This window comes from Carica papaya, chromosome 1, assembly GCF_054855325.1.
Source record: "Carica papaya isolate Zhongbai chromosome 1, ASM5485532v1, whole genome shotgun sequence".
Lineage (NCBI taxonomy): Eukaryota > Viridiplantae > Streptophyta > Magnoliopsida > Brassicales > Caricaceae > Carica > Carica papaya.
The window spans coordinates 18,546,625-18,562,550 of NC_142309.1; the positions used below are offsets into that span (position 1 = coordinate 18,546,625).

General features: G+C 33.7%; 2 pseudogenes; both read left to right on the forward strand.

The window, feature by feature from the left end:
• Positions 1-4,007: 4,007 nt before the first annotated feature.
• On the forward strand, positions 4,008-5,762 carry LOC110810663 (agamous-like MADS-box protein AGL62 pseudogene; annotated as a pseudogene).
• Positions 5,763-12,505: 6,743 nt separating this feature from the next.
• Positions 12,506-12,790, forward strand: LOC148270401 (agamous-like MADS-box protein AGL62 pseudogene; annotated as a pseudogene).
• The last annotated feature ends 3,136 nt before the right edge of the window (positions 12,791-15,926 follow it).

Below are 15,926 nucleotides of genomic sequence, written 5' to 3' on the forward strand. Positions count from 1 at the left end.
AAACAATTAATAGAGCTCTTAATTAAACAAATTCAGTTATCATAAACAAAATCTTTTACCATCTACTTACTGTAGTGAGATTTATAAACAACTTATAGAGACAATGACATAACTTAAATCATGATTTTATATGTAAACGATTTAAACAATAATTCTCTCCTTTATCAACCTACTAGTATCCATGGGGGTTCATAGGGATGGGCATACAACACATGAACCATTTCCTTTAATATTTCAAATTAACGGGTCGTCCCCATACTCCGTCCGGTATGAGCACCAAACTACTAAACCTCAATACTTCGTCCGGTATGAGTGTAAAACGAGTCGTCTCCATACTCCGTCCAGTATAAGTGCCAAATTATCAAATCTCGATACCCCATCCGGTATGAGGCAACGTTCACGGTAGGGTTTCTTATGTACTTGGTCCATCCACCATCTCCCAAGATATCCAGTAAGGCTGCCGTTTTATCCTTTCACTTAATCACACAATTTTCCGTTTTTTTTTTAATCTCTATTTTTCCCAATTCAGCTGTAAACCCATAAAACAAAAAATGCATACATTCAAAACTATAAAATCGATCAATCAGATACTCTCATGCATTCATACTTTAAAAACAATCAACAGAAGCAACAGTAAATAATTTTTGGTTCTAGCTCCATTAGTAACTCATATTTAATTATGGATATTTCCTAAATTGTACAAAACACTGTATTATTATTAATTTAACTTCAGTTCCATAACAGAGAATATGGTGAGAGATTCTCATTCAATTCGATGTCCGAAAAGTGAAACTTATTGACTGCGCCTACCGCCGATCCCCGAATTCTCTGAAATTTTCTTCAGGGATTAAAACACACTACAAGTAGCTACAGATATCCCAAAAAACCCAAAAACAGTGTGAGGACCCCTTTTTGGCTAATTTTAGAATTCTGTGCTTCGGCGGCGATCGAGCTCAGGTTGGCTATTTTCAACTGGTATTGCATCAATCCCTATGAGAAAATATGTTAAGAGAGCTCGGTTGGCAAAAAAAAATTGAAACTCACCAGCGGCGGGGCTCTCCAATGCGGCGGCTCTGCCAGCTCACTTTTGTGGTTGGGTATTTGCTTCAGTTAACATGTAAAGAAGAAAAAGGTGATTACAATGGTGGAAAAATTTCACAGAACGGGAATTGGGAAGGGCCTCATCGGAGGCAGTTTTTGAAATTTCTCGCGGCGGCGGCGCCGGGCTTTACCCACAGTTTTCGGCTAATCTGTCGGTTTTTTGGCTTCAATTTGTCCATGGGGGTGTTTTAAATTGAATTCCAAGCATAGGAGAAAATTTTTACCTCTTTTGGTAGTCGGAAGTGGTTCTGGCGCGACAACGGGTGGTGGCGGCTCTCCTTCCCAACGGCTGGGTCTTTTTCTCCGGTGAGGTATCCAGTGGCTAGGGTTAGGGTTTGGTGTGAAGAGGGTTATTTACACTAGTTCCCTTTTAATCTAGGCTGTTCATCGTATTTGATCTGGACCATCCGATCACGATTAAATAAGAAGTAGATCTGGACCGTTGATCGCATTTAATTATGACTATTTGATCGCGTTTGGGTAGTGCACCAATATGAGCCGTCCGTGCGCACGGGAGCGGATCTGAACCATCTGATCGTAGGCACGTAGATCGCCCGTGTGGCACCGCATTAGCGTCCTTTGCCACGCGGCGCATTTTGGTTTGTCGGGGCTGCTGATTGGGTATCCTTTTCTATATTACATTTTGACTTCAAGTTTTTGTTTTTTTTTTTCAAAAATACCCATAGAATCCAAATTTTTACCAATTTTTCCCAAAATTATTTTCAATTTCATCCCCCTCCTATTTTCCTTCATTTTTTCATTAAATTAAAATTCAAAAAATTCAAAAATTATATTTATAAATTAATTTAAATTATAATTAAATTAATTTGAGTATTACAACTCTCCCATTCTTAAAAAAAATTTGGTCCCTCAAATTTGTCTCTCTTTCACTAAATTAAATAGTTGGAGGGTGTTGGGCTCTGAAGTCTGATTCTAGTTCTCATGTGGCTTTTTTTGGTGTGTGATTCTACAATAGGACATTGACAAAGAGAATTTCCTGGTTGCAGAGTAATCTGCACTTTCAGTCCATAATATCGACCGGTACTTCCTCGTAGGAAAGATCCTCTTAGAGTGAAAGAGACTCATGGGCCAAGAAGTGAGAGGGGTCCGGGTTATACTTGCGTAGCATGGACACATGAAACACATTATGGACCCTAGAAAGTTCTGGAGGTAGTGTCAGCCAGTTAGCGGCGGTACCAATTCTGTCTAAGATTGCAAATGGCCCAATAAACTAGAGATTCAACTTCCCTCTCTTGCCAAACCTACGAATTTCTTTGAAAGATGTGACTTTAAGGAACACCCGATCGCCTTTCTCAAATTCTAAATCTCTCCTTCGGGTGTCCGCATAACTCTTCTGTCTGCTCTGAGCCGTTTGAATGTTCTTCTTGATCTTAACTATTTTGTCTGTAGTCTCCTCTACGAGATCTGGGTCGAACAGTTTCCTATCACCCAATTCTTCCCAACATATTGGCGACCTGCATGGGCAGCCGTACAACGCCTCATACAGAGGCATGTCAATACTTGTTTGGTAGCTGTTGTTATAGACAGAATCTATCAGGGATAGATAGTCATTCCAATGGCCCCCGAAGTTAAGGACACAAGCTCGAAACATATTCTCAAGTGTGCGGATTGTTCTTTCTGACTGTCTATTGGTTTGAGGGTAAAATGCAATACTAATGGGTAGTTTCATTTCCTTGACTTGCTGAAAGCTAGAAGAGAATCGAGAAGTGAACCTGGGGTCTCTGTCGGATACTACTATCACTAGTATTCCATATAATCTGACTATCTCCCGGATATACATTCTTGCTAACTTGTCTAATGGATCAGTCATCCTGATAGCCAAGAAGTGGGAAGACTTGGTAAGCTGGTCAACAATTACCTATATGACATCATGTCTTGAGCGTGCCTTAGGCAATCCTGTTACGAAATCCATGGTGATATGTTCCTACTTCTACTCCGGAATTGGTAATGGTTGAAGTAGCTCACCTGAGTGTTGATGCTCTGTCTTGACCTGCTGACATACCAAACACTTAGAAACAAAGTTAGCTACATCTTCTTTTCATCCTGTTCCACAAAAATTGGGGTCGTATACTTTGATACATCTTAGTGCTTCTGAGATGCATGACAAACTTTGAGCTATAGGTCTCTGTCATGATATCCATTTTCAACTCATTGTCACCTGGAACACACATCCTGTCCTGAAATTTGAGCAACCCATCGGCAGAAACTCAAAATTCTGAATTAACTCCCTATTCTGCATCTTTCTTGAGGGCTGCTAGGGTGGAATCGACGGACTGAGCTTCATTTATTCTCTGGATTAACTCAGGTTGAATAGTCAGATGGCCCAAACATGTGACTCTCTTCATGTCCTGAAGTCGTACCTGTTGTGCGGTCCTTATCTGCCTGCATTTTTCCTACTAAGTACGTCGGCTACCACGTTGCCCTTACCCGGGTGATATAAGATATTGCAATCATAGTCCTTGAGGATTCTATCCACCTTCTCTGACACATGTTGAGGTCATTTTGAGTGAATATGTGTTTCAAGCTCTTATGATCGGTATAGATATGAACGGTCTCCCCATACAAGTAATAGCTCTAAGTCTTCATGGCGTGGATAATTGCAGCCAGTTCTAAGTCATGGGTGGATTAGTTTTTCTCATAACTCTTCAACTGCATAGACTCATAGGCTATGATCTTCCCATGCTGCATCAAAACACAACCCAACCGTAGGTAGAAGGCATCATTATAAATTGTATATCCATCCTATTCGCTCGGCAAGGCTAACACAGGTGCGGTAGTCAACTGTCTCTTTAGTTCTAAAAAACTTCTTTTACATTCCTTATTCCACTCAAAGTTGACGTTCTTCTTTATGAGCCGAGTTAGAGGAGCAACTAGGCTAGAAAATCCTTCTACAAATCTGCGATAATGACCTGCCATCCCTAGAAAGTTACGAATCTTCTTAACCGAGGTCAATTTTTCCCAGCCGACCATTGCTTCAACTTTTTTGGGGTTCACCGACACTCCATCTTTTGATATGATGTGCCCTAGGAAGGTAGTCTACTCAAGCCAGAACTTACACTTACTCAACTTTACATACAACTTCTTCTCTCTAAGAACTTGCAAAACCTGAGTCAGATAGTGAGCGTGTTCCTCTCTGCTTTTTGAATAAATCAAGATATCATCGATGAACACAATGACGAAATGATTTAGGAATTGTCTAAAAACCCTGTTCATCAAGTCCATGAAGATGGCTGGAGCATTAATTAGTTCAAATGGCATGACCAGGAACTCATAGTGTTCGTATATAGTTTGAAAGGCCGTTTTGGGGGTGTCTTCTGCCCTGATCTTTACTTGATGGTATTTTAAATGCAGATCTATCTTGAAGAAGACTTGGGCACTCTGCAATTGATCAAAAAGATCATCAATCCTAGGGAGGGGGTACTTGTTCTTGATCGTGACCTTGTTCAGGCCTCTGTAGTTAATACATAACCTCAACGTCCTATCTCCCTTTCTTACAAATGTGACTCTGACACCTCAAGGGGACACACTATATCGGATGAATCCATTGTTCGGTAATTCAGTGATCTATTTTCTCAGTTGCTCCATCTCAACATGACTCATGTGGTAAGGAGCAATCGAAATAGGCTGGGTACCTGGCTGAAGGTCTATGGTGAATTTGACTTTCCTGTCTACTAGCAGTGCAGGTAGTTCATACGGAAATACATCTGAAAAGTCTCAGACTACTGAAATTTTTTAAGAAAGACATGGTAGTGAAAGTAAAAATAAATAGCGCATTAAAAATGCATTATGCACATATTCAATACTTGTAACCATGGTGAGAAAGAGTAAGGGAAGGCAAAAGGTTGAAATGGCGAAGATGAATAATGAAAGCAATCTCCAAGTCACTTTCTCCAAACGTCGAGCCGGACTTTTCAAGAAGGCGAGTGAATTGAGCACTCTATGTGGGGCTGAGATTGCTATTATCATCTTCTCACCCGGTCAGAAGGTCTTCTCTTTTGGCCATCCTTGTGTCCAAACTGTGTTGGAACGTTTTGTTAGTGGTAAACCACCACAAGCTGCATCTGGAACCATGAAACTCATTGAGGCTCATCGGAACACTAGTGTCCGTGAGCTAAAAATGCAGCTCACTCAGGTTATTTTAATTAATTTCCTTTCAAATAAAACATTTTCGGTATAAATAATATATATTAATTTTACCACATGTACAGGTTCTTAACCAACTCGAAATCGAGAAGAAGCGAGGCGAAGAGCTTAACCATATGAAAAAGGCAAATGAGAATCAATGTTGGTGGATGGCTCGCAAGAACGATATGAGCTTGACACAACTTCAACAACTGAAGGCCTCTCTCGATGAACTGAAGAAGAATGTGGCTAAGCATGCTGAGAAGATTTTGATTCGTACCCAAAATAATCATCATCCTCATCATCATCTTCCTCATCCTCATCCTCATCTTCCTTATCCTCATCCTCATCCTCATCATCATCATCCTAACCATCCACTTTTTCTGGGAAGTTCTTCCGGTGGAGCAAGTCTTCCTTTTGAGACAAAGCCTGCTGGATTCAGTTCTAGCATTGTTCCATTCAACAATCTGAATATGATGCCTCCAAAGTATCATGGATTTGGCCAAGGATTCTTCTAAGTGAACTTTTTTTATTTATTTAAAATGAATTTTTAATTTTTCCGGCACAGTAAATGCCTCAGTATTAGTCTTTATATTATGTTGGGTTTTAGGATTTTAGCTTCTAACGAGTAACGGTTTGTTCTAGAAAATAAGAAGCGTCTTATTTTATGTTATTTGTTTAAGTACTTTGTAATCGTTCAGTGATACTGCATCTAGTTCTTAATATAAGTTTTCTTCCTTAAAACCCTTTGCGCTTGATTATATATATATATATGTATATATCTCAAACATTCTACTACGCTTTTTTTTTGTCATGCGTTGTGACACTATCAACTGCTACTTATATAACATATCGTAATATGTATTATTTTAATATATAAACAATTATTATCAAAATATTTACTCATTTATATTCACCATACAATATGTAAAACACATATATACAAGAGTTTAGCCTCTATTATATATATATATATGTGTGTGTGTGTGTATATATATACAGTGATCTATTATCTCTTATTTATTGTATACCATACCTCGAGAGATTGAGGAAAGTTTAGAGCTTGAGGTAAGCATACTAGAATTTTTCAATATCAAAAGCTTTCAGCTTAGAGATAGATATTAGATTACACAGGCATGAGTTTTTGTTATTCAGGTAAATTTATGGAATAATTAGCATGCACAAGAATTAAATTACGTAAAAATTATAATCTACTATTTTCTTATGTACAATTTAAATGTATGTATGATACTAAATGACTGTATGAATCCAAATAAAAATAGAACATATAGGTTCTAGAGAAGGTAAGTAGTAGATCTATATAGAGATCAACTTTAAAAGTATAATATAGTTAATTTATTCTTATTTAACAAAAAAATTGTAAGAACGACATGATAGGAAAAATAAAAATAAATTGTGCATTAAAAAGATGATGCATGTACAGATATAAGTGCGCGTTTTATTGAAATGTATATACGTATTTAATCATAAATCTGGCTATTACACTCCTATATTGAATTTGGAGCTATGTTGGAATCATAAATCTACTCAGCATATTATTCTCTTTCTCAATTTTTTTTTTATTTCTATTCCATTTAAATTTCTATTTTCTATATTTTTACACTGGATCTTCAACTCGTGTATGTCTACAATTTATATCTTTTTCCCATGAAGACATCCTTCTCTACTCTAAGTTCGGTGTAGGTATCAAATATTGATCATATTGTAGCTATTATGTGAAGACAGCTACTAAATTTTGTAATAAAAAAATTGCTGGCAATGCTTCTGAAATGCAGGGGACACTGCATATGGATTGGATAGATTGGTTATATTGTTAGCAGGAGCTAGTAAATAAGAGATGTCATAGCTTTCTTAAAGAAAACTATCGTACAGTGTGCTCTCACCCGAGCACCATCTGAAGTCGATCCACAGCAGCTAAAAGATCTTTCAATCTAAAACCAATAATCTCTTCTGTTTTTAGTCTGAACATATTTCTAAACCAGAGTTTCAAACATATATTTATACGGGAGAATTTGACTCTGCTTCCTGGTTCATGTGATCCATTCAATTTTGATTAACGAGGGTCTTATTTTTGTATACTTATCTTACTATTTTTTAAAAAACTCGTAACAAAGAATGAAATTTTTTCGCTAAGGAAAACATATTTCTTACCAGATGCTTAATCAATGCATATAAGTGTGATATTCAGTCTTAAAATTTTATTTCAAAAGATTTGTTGTTAAACATATTTTCAGACTAATTTTGTACACTAAAACTAAATATCTTTCAATTTTGAGAGCAAAATTAATCTTGAGAGCAATAAAGGAGGCCGATAAGGAAAAACATACTAATAGATTTAAGATTAAATAGAAAAAAAAAGAAAGAGAAATAGGAAGGGCTGCTGAATGATGCATTAACATGGCAATACTATTATGATATATTGTTTACATTTTGAAGCCTTATGAAACACAAACAGATATGCATGAAGAACATATTGCGTTCAAGGACAAAAACAGAACAAGAAGACTGGAATATAAAAAATATATAGACACGTTTATATCAATGAGATTATGTCAAATTCAATAATAACGGTAGAATTTAACTTCTCTCTTGCGTTATACCGAGTGCATGACATATTCATTATCAGATAAGATCATCTTTTTGACCATGTTAAAATCGAGCCTTCTAAGTTACTTGAGAACAACTAAATGATATGTTAATACGGGAAAAGCATAAAAGGCAAAAACTCTTGAACTATTTCACTTTAGTTAATTTATGCATGATGTAAGAGCATTAGGTTATATAAATGTTCATAAACTTTCTATTTTGTGTTCGAAGATCGTGGCTATTATGATCATTTCCATGCCATTAATAAATTTCTTCTTTGAGATTGAACCAAACTTGATGCAATAATTTATTCATGAATGCATCTAATAATAAAAACCAAACAAAAAAACTGAAATAAATAAATAAAAAACAAATAGATAGATCATATCGATGAGACTATTAAATTTATTCAGGGTAAAAACATTTTTAACTTCCCCCTAGGATTACACAATGAACGACATATTAGTTGTTAGATAAGATCACCTTACTGACCATTATAAAACTTAACTTGTTGATTTACATAAAAACAGTTATATGAATTGTTAGTAAGTGAAATGCATGAAAAAGAATAATATTGAACATTAGTTTGTTTTAGTCAATATTAGAGAATTAGGTTCTATACACTTACGTATACATTTCATTTTTGTATTTGTCATGATCATTAATGCGCCAAGGATGAATTTCTTCCTTAGTTTAAATCAAGTAGTAATAATTTGTTCACAAATGCATCCAGTGATAGAAGCTAGATAAGAAGACTGGAACATAAAAAATATATAAACATATAAACTATCTCGATGAAATTTTATTAAAATTCACCAATAATTAAAGAAATTTAACTTATCTCTAGCATTATACTAAATGAATGAAATACTAATAGTTGAATAAGATCATCTTGACGACCATGATAAGAACAAATTTTTTTATTTAGTAGAAAATAATTAAATGAACTATGAATAAGGAAAATACATTAAAGGGAATTTAGGTTCAACATACTTGTGTAAACTTTCTATTTTTATATTCCAAGATCGCCGTGCTCATACGATCATTGACAAATGAAGAATAAGTTTTTTCCTTGAGATGTAAGCAAATCAAAATTCATAAATGAATGTTTTACTATGTACTAGTATGAAAGGTAAAGAATTCTTGATAGTATCAGAAATTTAAGTTTTGGATTATGTCAAGATATTCCTTACCTTATATTTTAATGAAAAAAGGATTCTACCCAGAAATGTAAATGCATAAAAGTTAAGTAAATCCACCTAACTCAACTTGGATAGCCTCAAGTGGTACCTTCAAACCTTATAAATACCTTGCATAGTTTTTCGTCAATTGCAATAATAGTATACTTACATCTTCTCATCATAATCTCCATTATCTTCTTCTCAATTTGCCGAGGTTATCTTTTGTTATTTTCAGTTTTAGCAATGGCAGATGAGGGGACATCAAGTAAAAGTAAAGGTCATCAAAAGATCGAGTTAAAAAAGATGGAGAATGAAGCCAGTCTCCAAGTTACTTTCTCAAAACATCGAAGTAGCCTTTTCAAGAAGGCGAGTGAACTTTCCACTCTTTGTAGACCAGATGTTGGCCTTATTGTTTTCTCCCCTGGAAATAGGGCCTTCTGCTATGGCAATCCTAATATCGATATTGTGATTGATCATTTTCTTAGTATTGATGTTCGTCCAGTTAAGATCCTGACAACGACAATGATACTCAACAAACAATCAGTAGGATCAATGAGGTGTTAGCAACTTATTTGTTATCTTTTTTTTATAATATCCATTTATGATAATCTAAAAATTGTCATGAGTCACTAATACTTAAATCTATGATGTAACGTCATATAGTTTGAATTTTTTGTTGGACTTTCAAATCTTTAGCCTAATTGCTTATCTAATACTGCAAATACATGAATATGTATATATGATAACAGGCTCAAGACAAGGAGGAGGCAGCAAGGAAGCGAGGTAAAGAGCTCAAACAAAGAAGAAAAGGATTGATGAAAGAGCTTTGGTATACGCATTCAATGGACAAATTCAGCTTGGAAGAGCTTGAAGTTTTGGATGCTGGTATGAAGGCCTTGTGGAATGATGTTGCCGAACTTGCAAAGAAGCTAAAGAAGGAACAAGGTAACTTGAGTTCAGCTGAGGGTTCTCCAAAGGATGACGGGATGTTTTACTCAGATCCAGCAATGAAGGCCTTGATTACTCTCCCCATGCCTAGTATGCCCAGCAACCCAACTCATGAATATGCCCCCAGCAGTATTAATTCAACTCCTCCCCTGAGTAGCTTCTGTAACCTAGACTCTGGCAATCCCAACATAATGATGATGGATAACCCGTTGAATGATTCAAGCATGGCGTTAGATCCTGTTGATGACTTGAAGGCCATGCCTAGGGATCTCTTCAATAATTTAGTCATGATTGAGTCAGATGATCCAATTGCAGCACTTAATGCAGGAGATAATCCAGACATAATGTCTGATGCCTTCGGGAACCAAATTGCAACAATGGATATTAATTTGTCAAATGATCCAAATATCGGGCCTAATGAGTTTTTTAATCCGAGTACTATGCCTCATACACCAAATGATCCAATTAGCACAACATCCGATGCTTTAAATATGATACGTATTGTGCCAGATGATTCAAATCTAGACTCAGTATTTGATGGCTTCACTCTAGAGATGCTGTTTGCGGATCCATTAGATGATGAGAACTTCATTGTGGACAATCCAAATGAGGCGGCTAACGGTGATAATCCGAAAACAATGCAGCCTCCTCTTGCAGGGAATGTTCTAGGAAGCGGCCAAGGATTTTAATGACTAAGTTTGTTGATTATCTTGAAAAGAATCAAGGGCTAGTTTAAAGAGTTTCACTATCGTGTCTTTTGTTTTTGTTTGTCTTGTCTTTCAAATAATGCTTTGGGAATTTGGGATTTCAATTGGCTTGAGTTTTGTATTTGCTTACTTTCAAGTGGTGTTCTTGTGTGTGTGCGTGTGTGTTTTTTTTTTCTTTATAAATGTTGTCGTTGTTAGTCTTGGATCGAGGTAATAAGTATATGTGTGTTTCATGAGTGTTGTTTATTTTACATTCTTGTTAAGTACAATTCCGCAAATCTTTAAAAATATTTAATCTTCTATAATCACCCTATAAAGTACATTTATATGATAGTTCCGTCTCTTTGTATATATGTGTGTGTATGTATATATATGTATATATATGTATATACAGTAGTCAGTTATCTCGCATTTATTGTAATCTATATCTCGAGAGATTTAAAAGAGTTTAGAATTTGGTATCAACACACTTAGTATATGAAAATATTGAAGCTCTTTAAGTACGTAATAAATTTATTATTTTTAGAAAGTTAATTATTACATTATATATAAATATATGTACGTGTAAATCTGTGACTTTGAAGAAAAAAGGTAAAAGATTATTCCGCATACTCATTTCGCTTCCCTATTCCATTATATGGAAATATATAAATCCTTGGTATATATTTAATTTGGTAGCATGCTTAAGAGTTTGTATAATTTTAACTTGTATTTAATTTAAATTACAATACAAATACCACATATCTGAATTGGAAAAGAGCTATGATTATAAATCAAATTCAAATTATAGTTTTTAAAAATCTTTAATATGAGTTTGGATTTTGTGATTGTATTAAAAATTCTGAATTCACTGATATAATGTAAAATAATTCAATTGACGTTTAGTCTCAATATCCGAATGTTAAAATGAGAATGCTTTTGTTATTATTAAAAAATATGTAAATAATTTATTATGAAAAATTATATATGTCATTCTCATATATATTAGTTTCAATATAGATATTCAAAAGAACAATATAGTATTCTCATTACAGTTAAATGTAATAAATTATATAATAGATATAATTTATAATGTATATATTTTTTTTAAAAAAATTATAAGCTATCCAAAATGCAGTAGATTGAAAGATCGATCATTCTCTTAAATATATTATTTTCAAATTTTAATATTCAAAATAATAAATAATGTGAAAGAGGTTATGAACTATTTAACTCGTCAGGATCTATTATATTTTCAAAAAGAATTATAATAGGTTATTTACGTATATAATATTCAACATACAAAACTTAGTAAATTAAAGATTTATCATTCTCTTAACTATGGCGAAATACTTTTAAATTCTATTATCTGAAAGGAAAATATAGTATACTCATCGCAATTAGGAAAAATAAATTACATATGTAATAATATGTTAAAATTTATAAGCATTTTTCTATTTATATACTAAGCACATAATAAAATTTGAATGACGCGAGAGATTTCATTTAAGTCAATGTTCATTAAAAAAGATAATTCAATCAATTATTTTTAGTCAAATAAAAAGAATATCTTAGAAGCTCTATGTCAGATTATTTAAGAAAGATTCTAAAAACTTCGAGTGCATTTATTTAGACTACTCTAAATTAGTTAAATTATATTCTCTCCATTATTACAAAATCCTAAAGGAGTAAGTAATTAAGACAGTTAGTTTAAATGCAAGAATACTTAAAAATTGTAACTGTCAAATTGAGTAGTTTATAAATATACTTCATTCTACTTCATCCTTATTCAATCATTCAAATCATAAATTAATCTTTTAATTCGTGCTAAATTTATCCATGGAGCCTCCTAAGAAGTTAAAGGGCCACCAAATGATTGAGATGGTGAAGATCAAGAAGGCGACGAACCTCCAAGTTACCTTTGCCAAACGCCGGGCTGGCATTTTCAAGAAAGCGAGTGAAATTAGCACGCTTTATGGGGCCGAAATTGCAGTGATTATTTTCTCACCTGCTAAGAAAGTGTTCTTTTTTGTCAGTCCTTCTGTGGAAAAGTTGATCAATCGATTCAGTGGCCTAATAGAACAACATCATTCAGCTAACAGATGTATGATGGATGCACAATGAAATGCTTGTCTCCAAGGGCTCAACTCACAGCTAAACACGGTATAATCACTACAATGTCTTCATATATCTATACTATTTGATTTTTATAACTAATTCTTGAATTTTTTTTGGACATGATTATATATAATTAAAGCTTAATGCCCAAGTGGATGCTAAAAAGAAGTGAAGTGTGGAGCTTAAGAAGGTGATGAAGGAGAATGCAAGTAAAGCCTGGTGGATGGGTTCCATAGATGACATGAACCTTTCACAGCTTCAGCAATTTCAAGCTGCTCTTGAGGAATTATACGAGAATGTTATAAAAGTCGCCAAAGAAAATGATGCTGAAGAGAACAATATTAATCCTAATTCTGATGATCAGCTTTTTCTTGGAAGCTCTTCCAATGGAACTGGACTTCCATTTGAATCTATCCCCTTAAATGCTATCGGTTGTCCCAGAAACATGGTTAATCCGAACATGAATAGGGTTAATTCAAACAAGGTTAATCCAAACGTGATTAGTCCCAGCATGATTAACCCTAACATGGTTAATCCTGCAGCTTATATGAAGATGCTTCGTGACATGCTCAACAACAATAATCCAAACATTCCCTTGTCCAATTCCATGATTCCCAATAATCCAAACATGGTCTCTAATGTCATGCCTATCAGCAGTAACCCTACAAACATGATGCTACTGGCGGCAAATCTGATGATCAACAATGATCAAAACTTGGTTCCAGCCGATCATATGATGATGAACAATGACCAGAACATGATGGTGGGGGGATCGGATGCGATCAACGATTAAAACTTGATGTATACCAATGGTCTTAACAATGTGAACATGATGCCAGCTACAGGATATAATATGACTCAGAATAATGGTGGAAACGGGTAGGAGTTTTTCTAAATTTGAAATTTGTGGGAATGTGTTTTGATTAGTAAGGTCACAGAGTGCTCATATAGTTTGACTTTCATATTTAAGTTATATTATCAATGGAATGTAAAGTGATATATTTTATAAATAAAAGATCTATTTGCTTTCATCTTAACTCTAATTTTACAGTACTATATGCTATGCATGCATTATAAATCTTATATAGATGTGCACTGTTTAATACATATTAGGGCTTAGATTTCACCCCAAAAGAGAGAGCGAGAGAGAGAGAGAGAGAGAGAAACAACAGATACAAAGAATCAAAATGAATTTGTATTTACATATCCAATATGTTCTATTAGATGTTATATGGGGTGGCAGGTTCTTGAAAAATCATCCATGAAATATTAATTATTTACCGATCTACTGTTAAAATAGATGTATGGTGCGTAATGGCTGTAATAATCCAATGGAAAATAGAATATATAGCTTGTGGAGAAGATATATAGTGGATATATATAGATCAACTTCGAAAGTAAAACACAATTAACTTATTCTTATTTAACAAAAAATTTTAAGAAAGACATGACAATGAAAGTAAAAATAAATAGTAAATTAAAAATGCATTATGCAAATACGGATTCAAGTGCACGTTATATTAAAATATCTATGCGTACTTAATAAATTTACTATGCAACGTGTTATAGTTTATACTAAAAATATGATATTTTAATAAATTATAAATAATCGAGTGTTGTTAAAATAATATCTCAGATTGAAAAAATTAATTGAAAAATTACAACCATGTTCTATATTTATAAAATTTTTATAAAACATATTGTGCTTTTTCATTAGCATAACTACTACTTATGATGGAAATTGGGAGGAACCCCAATCTCTTTAGAAAGCTCTCGAAGACAGATTCCTTCAAGAAAATATTAATTCCAATTGAGAATATTCAATTAAAAACATGACTATCTAAATCCTTTCATTTTGTTGCAAATTTATTGGGAAGAATGACGAGATTAATGAAAAAGCAAACGTAAAAATTTAGTTAGATAATCCTAAAATTCTGACTAAAATATCTCTCGTGGAAACACTTTTAAGTCCCTATGGATTCAAATAGAGTATATATCATTTTGAATCAACGTAGAGAAGATTAATAGAGAAGATGAGCAATCATCGAAAGCGTCAAGAAAGATAACATACTATGAAAGACAACTCACCATAGTGAAGAATTGAGCCAAATTGGAATAGTTTTATATGGAAGCTTCATCAAAACCTTTTATGGCTAAGGTTGAAAAGAGGAAAATTGTTATTAAAATAATTAGTAGGTTAGTAATTGTATGATATTCAGTACTTTGGGATTTTTTTATAATTTTAATTTCTTTTTATATATAACATGTTAAACTTCATGGTGGTTTCGCAATATTCGCTATAATTTTATTACCAAGTTTGTAATTTTTATTGACTAACTTATTATTCATGTATGGAGAAACATGAAAAATATTTTCATTATCTTCCCAAATTATATATATATATATTAGGAAATAGGTTGGTAATTATATAATACTGTGTATTGGGATGTGTTCATTATCTTTTGGTCATCCTTGTGTTGAAAAAGTGATTGAAGATTTCATTTGTGGTAATCCTCCACGAGATACTTCAGGAGCCATGACACTCATTGAGGTTCACTGCAACTCAAGGATACATGAGCTCAATATGATCCTCACATAGGTTTGAGTAGACCATATTTAGATTTTAAAACTTATTATACTTATTTGATCTTCCTTTTGTTCGATTAAAACTTATACTGAATTGTACTTGTTATTTACAACATATGAAAATAGGTCATGAATCAACTGGAAATCGAGAAAAATCGCAATGCAGAGCTTAAGGAAATACAAAAAATATGTGAGAGTAAGTGTTGGTGGATGGGTCAAAAACAAGAAATGCGTTTCTCACAACTTGAGCATTTAAAGACATCTTTTGAGGAATTGAAGAAGAAAGTTACCAAAGAAGCTGAGATTATTATAATTCAGAACAAATTAAACATGATGCCTCATGTATTAAACGACCCAAACACGATACCTAATGTGCTCAACGATAATCCCAATATATATATTCAAGGAAATGGAAAAATAAGATTCTACTAAGTGCATTTCTTGACTAAGTCTCGGAAGGATGAAATTAAAAAGAGTTGTAAACACAATGCTTGCAGTTTGTTTTATTTTATTTATGTTAGATATCTGATGCCTTAGCATTTGGGTTTTCGTCATG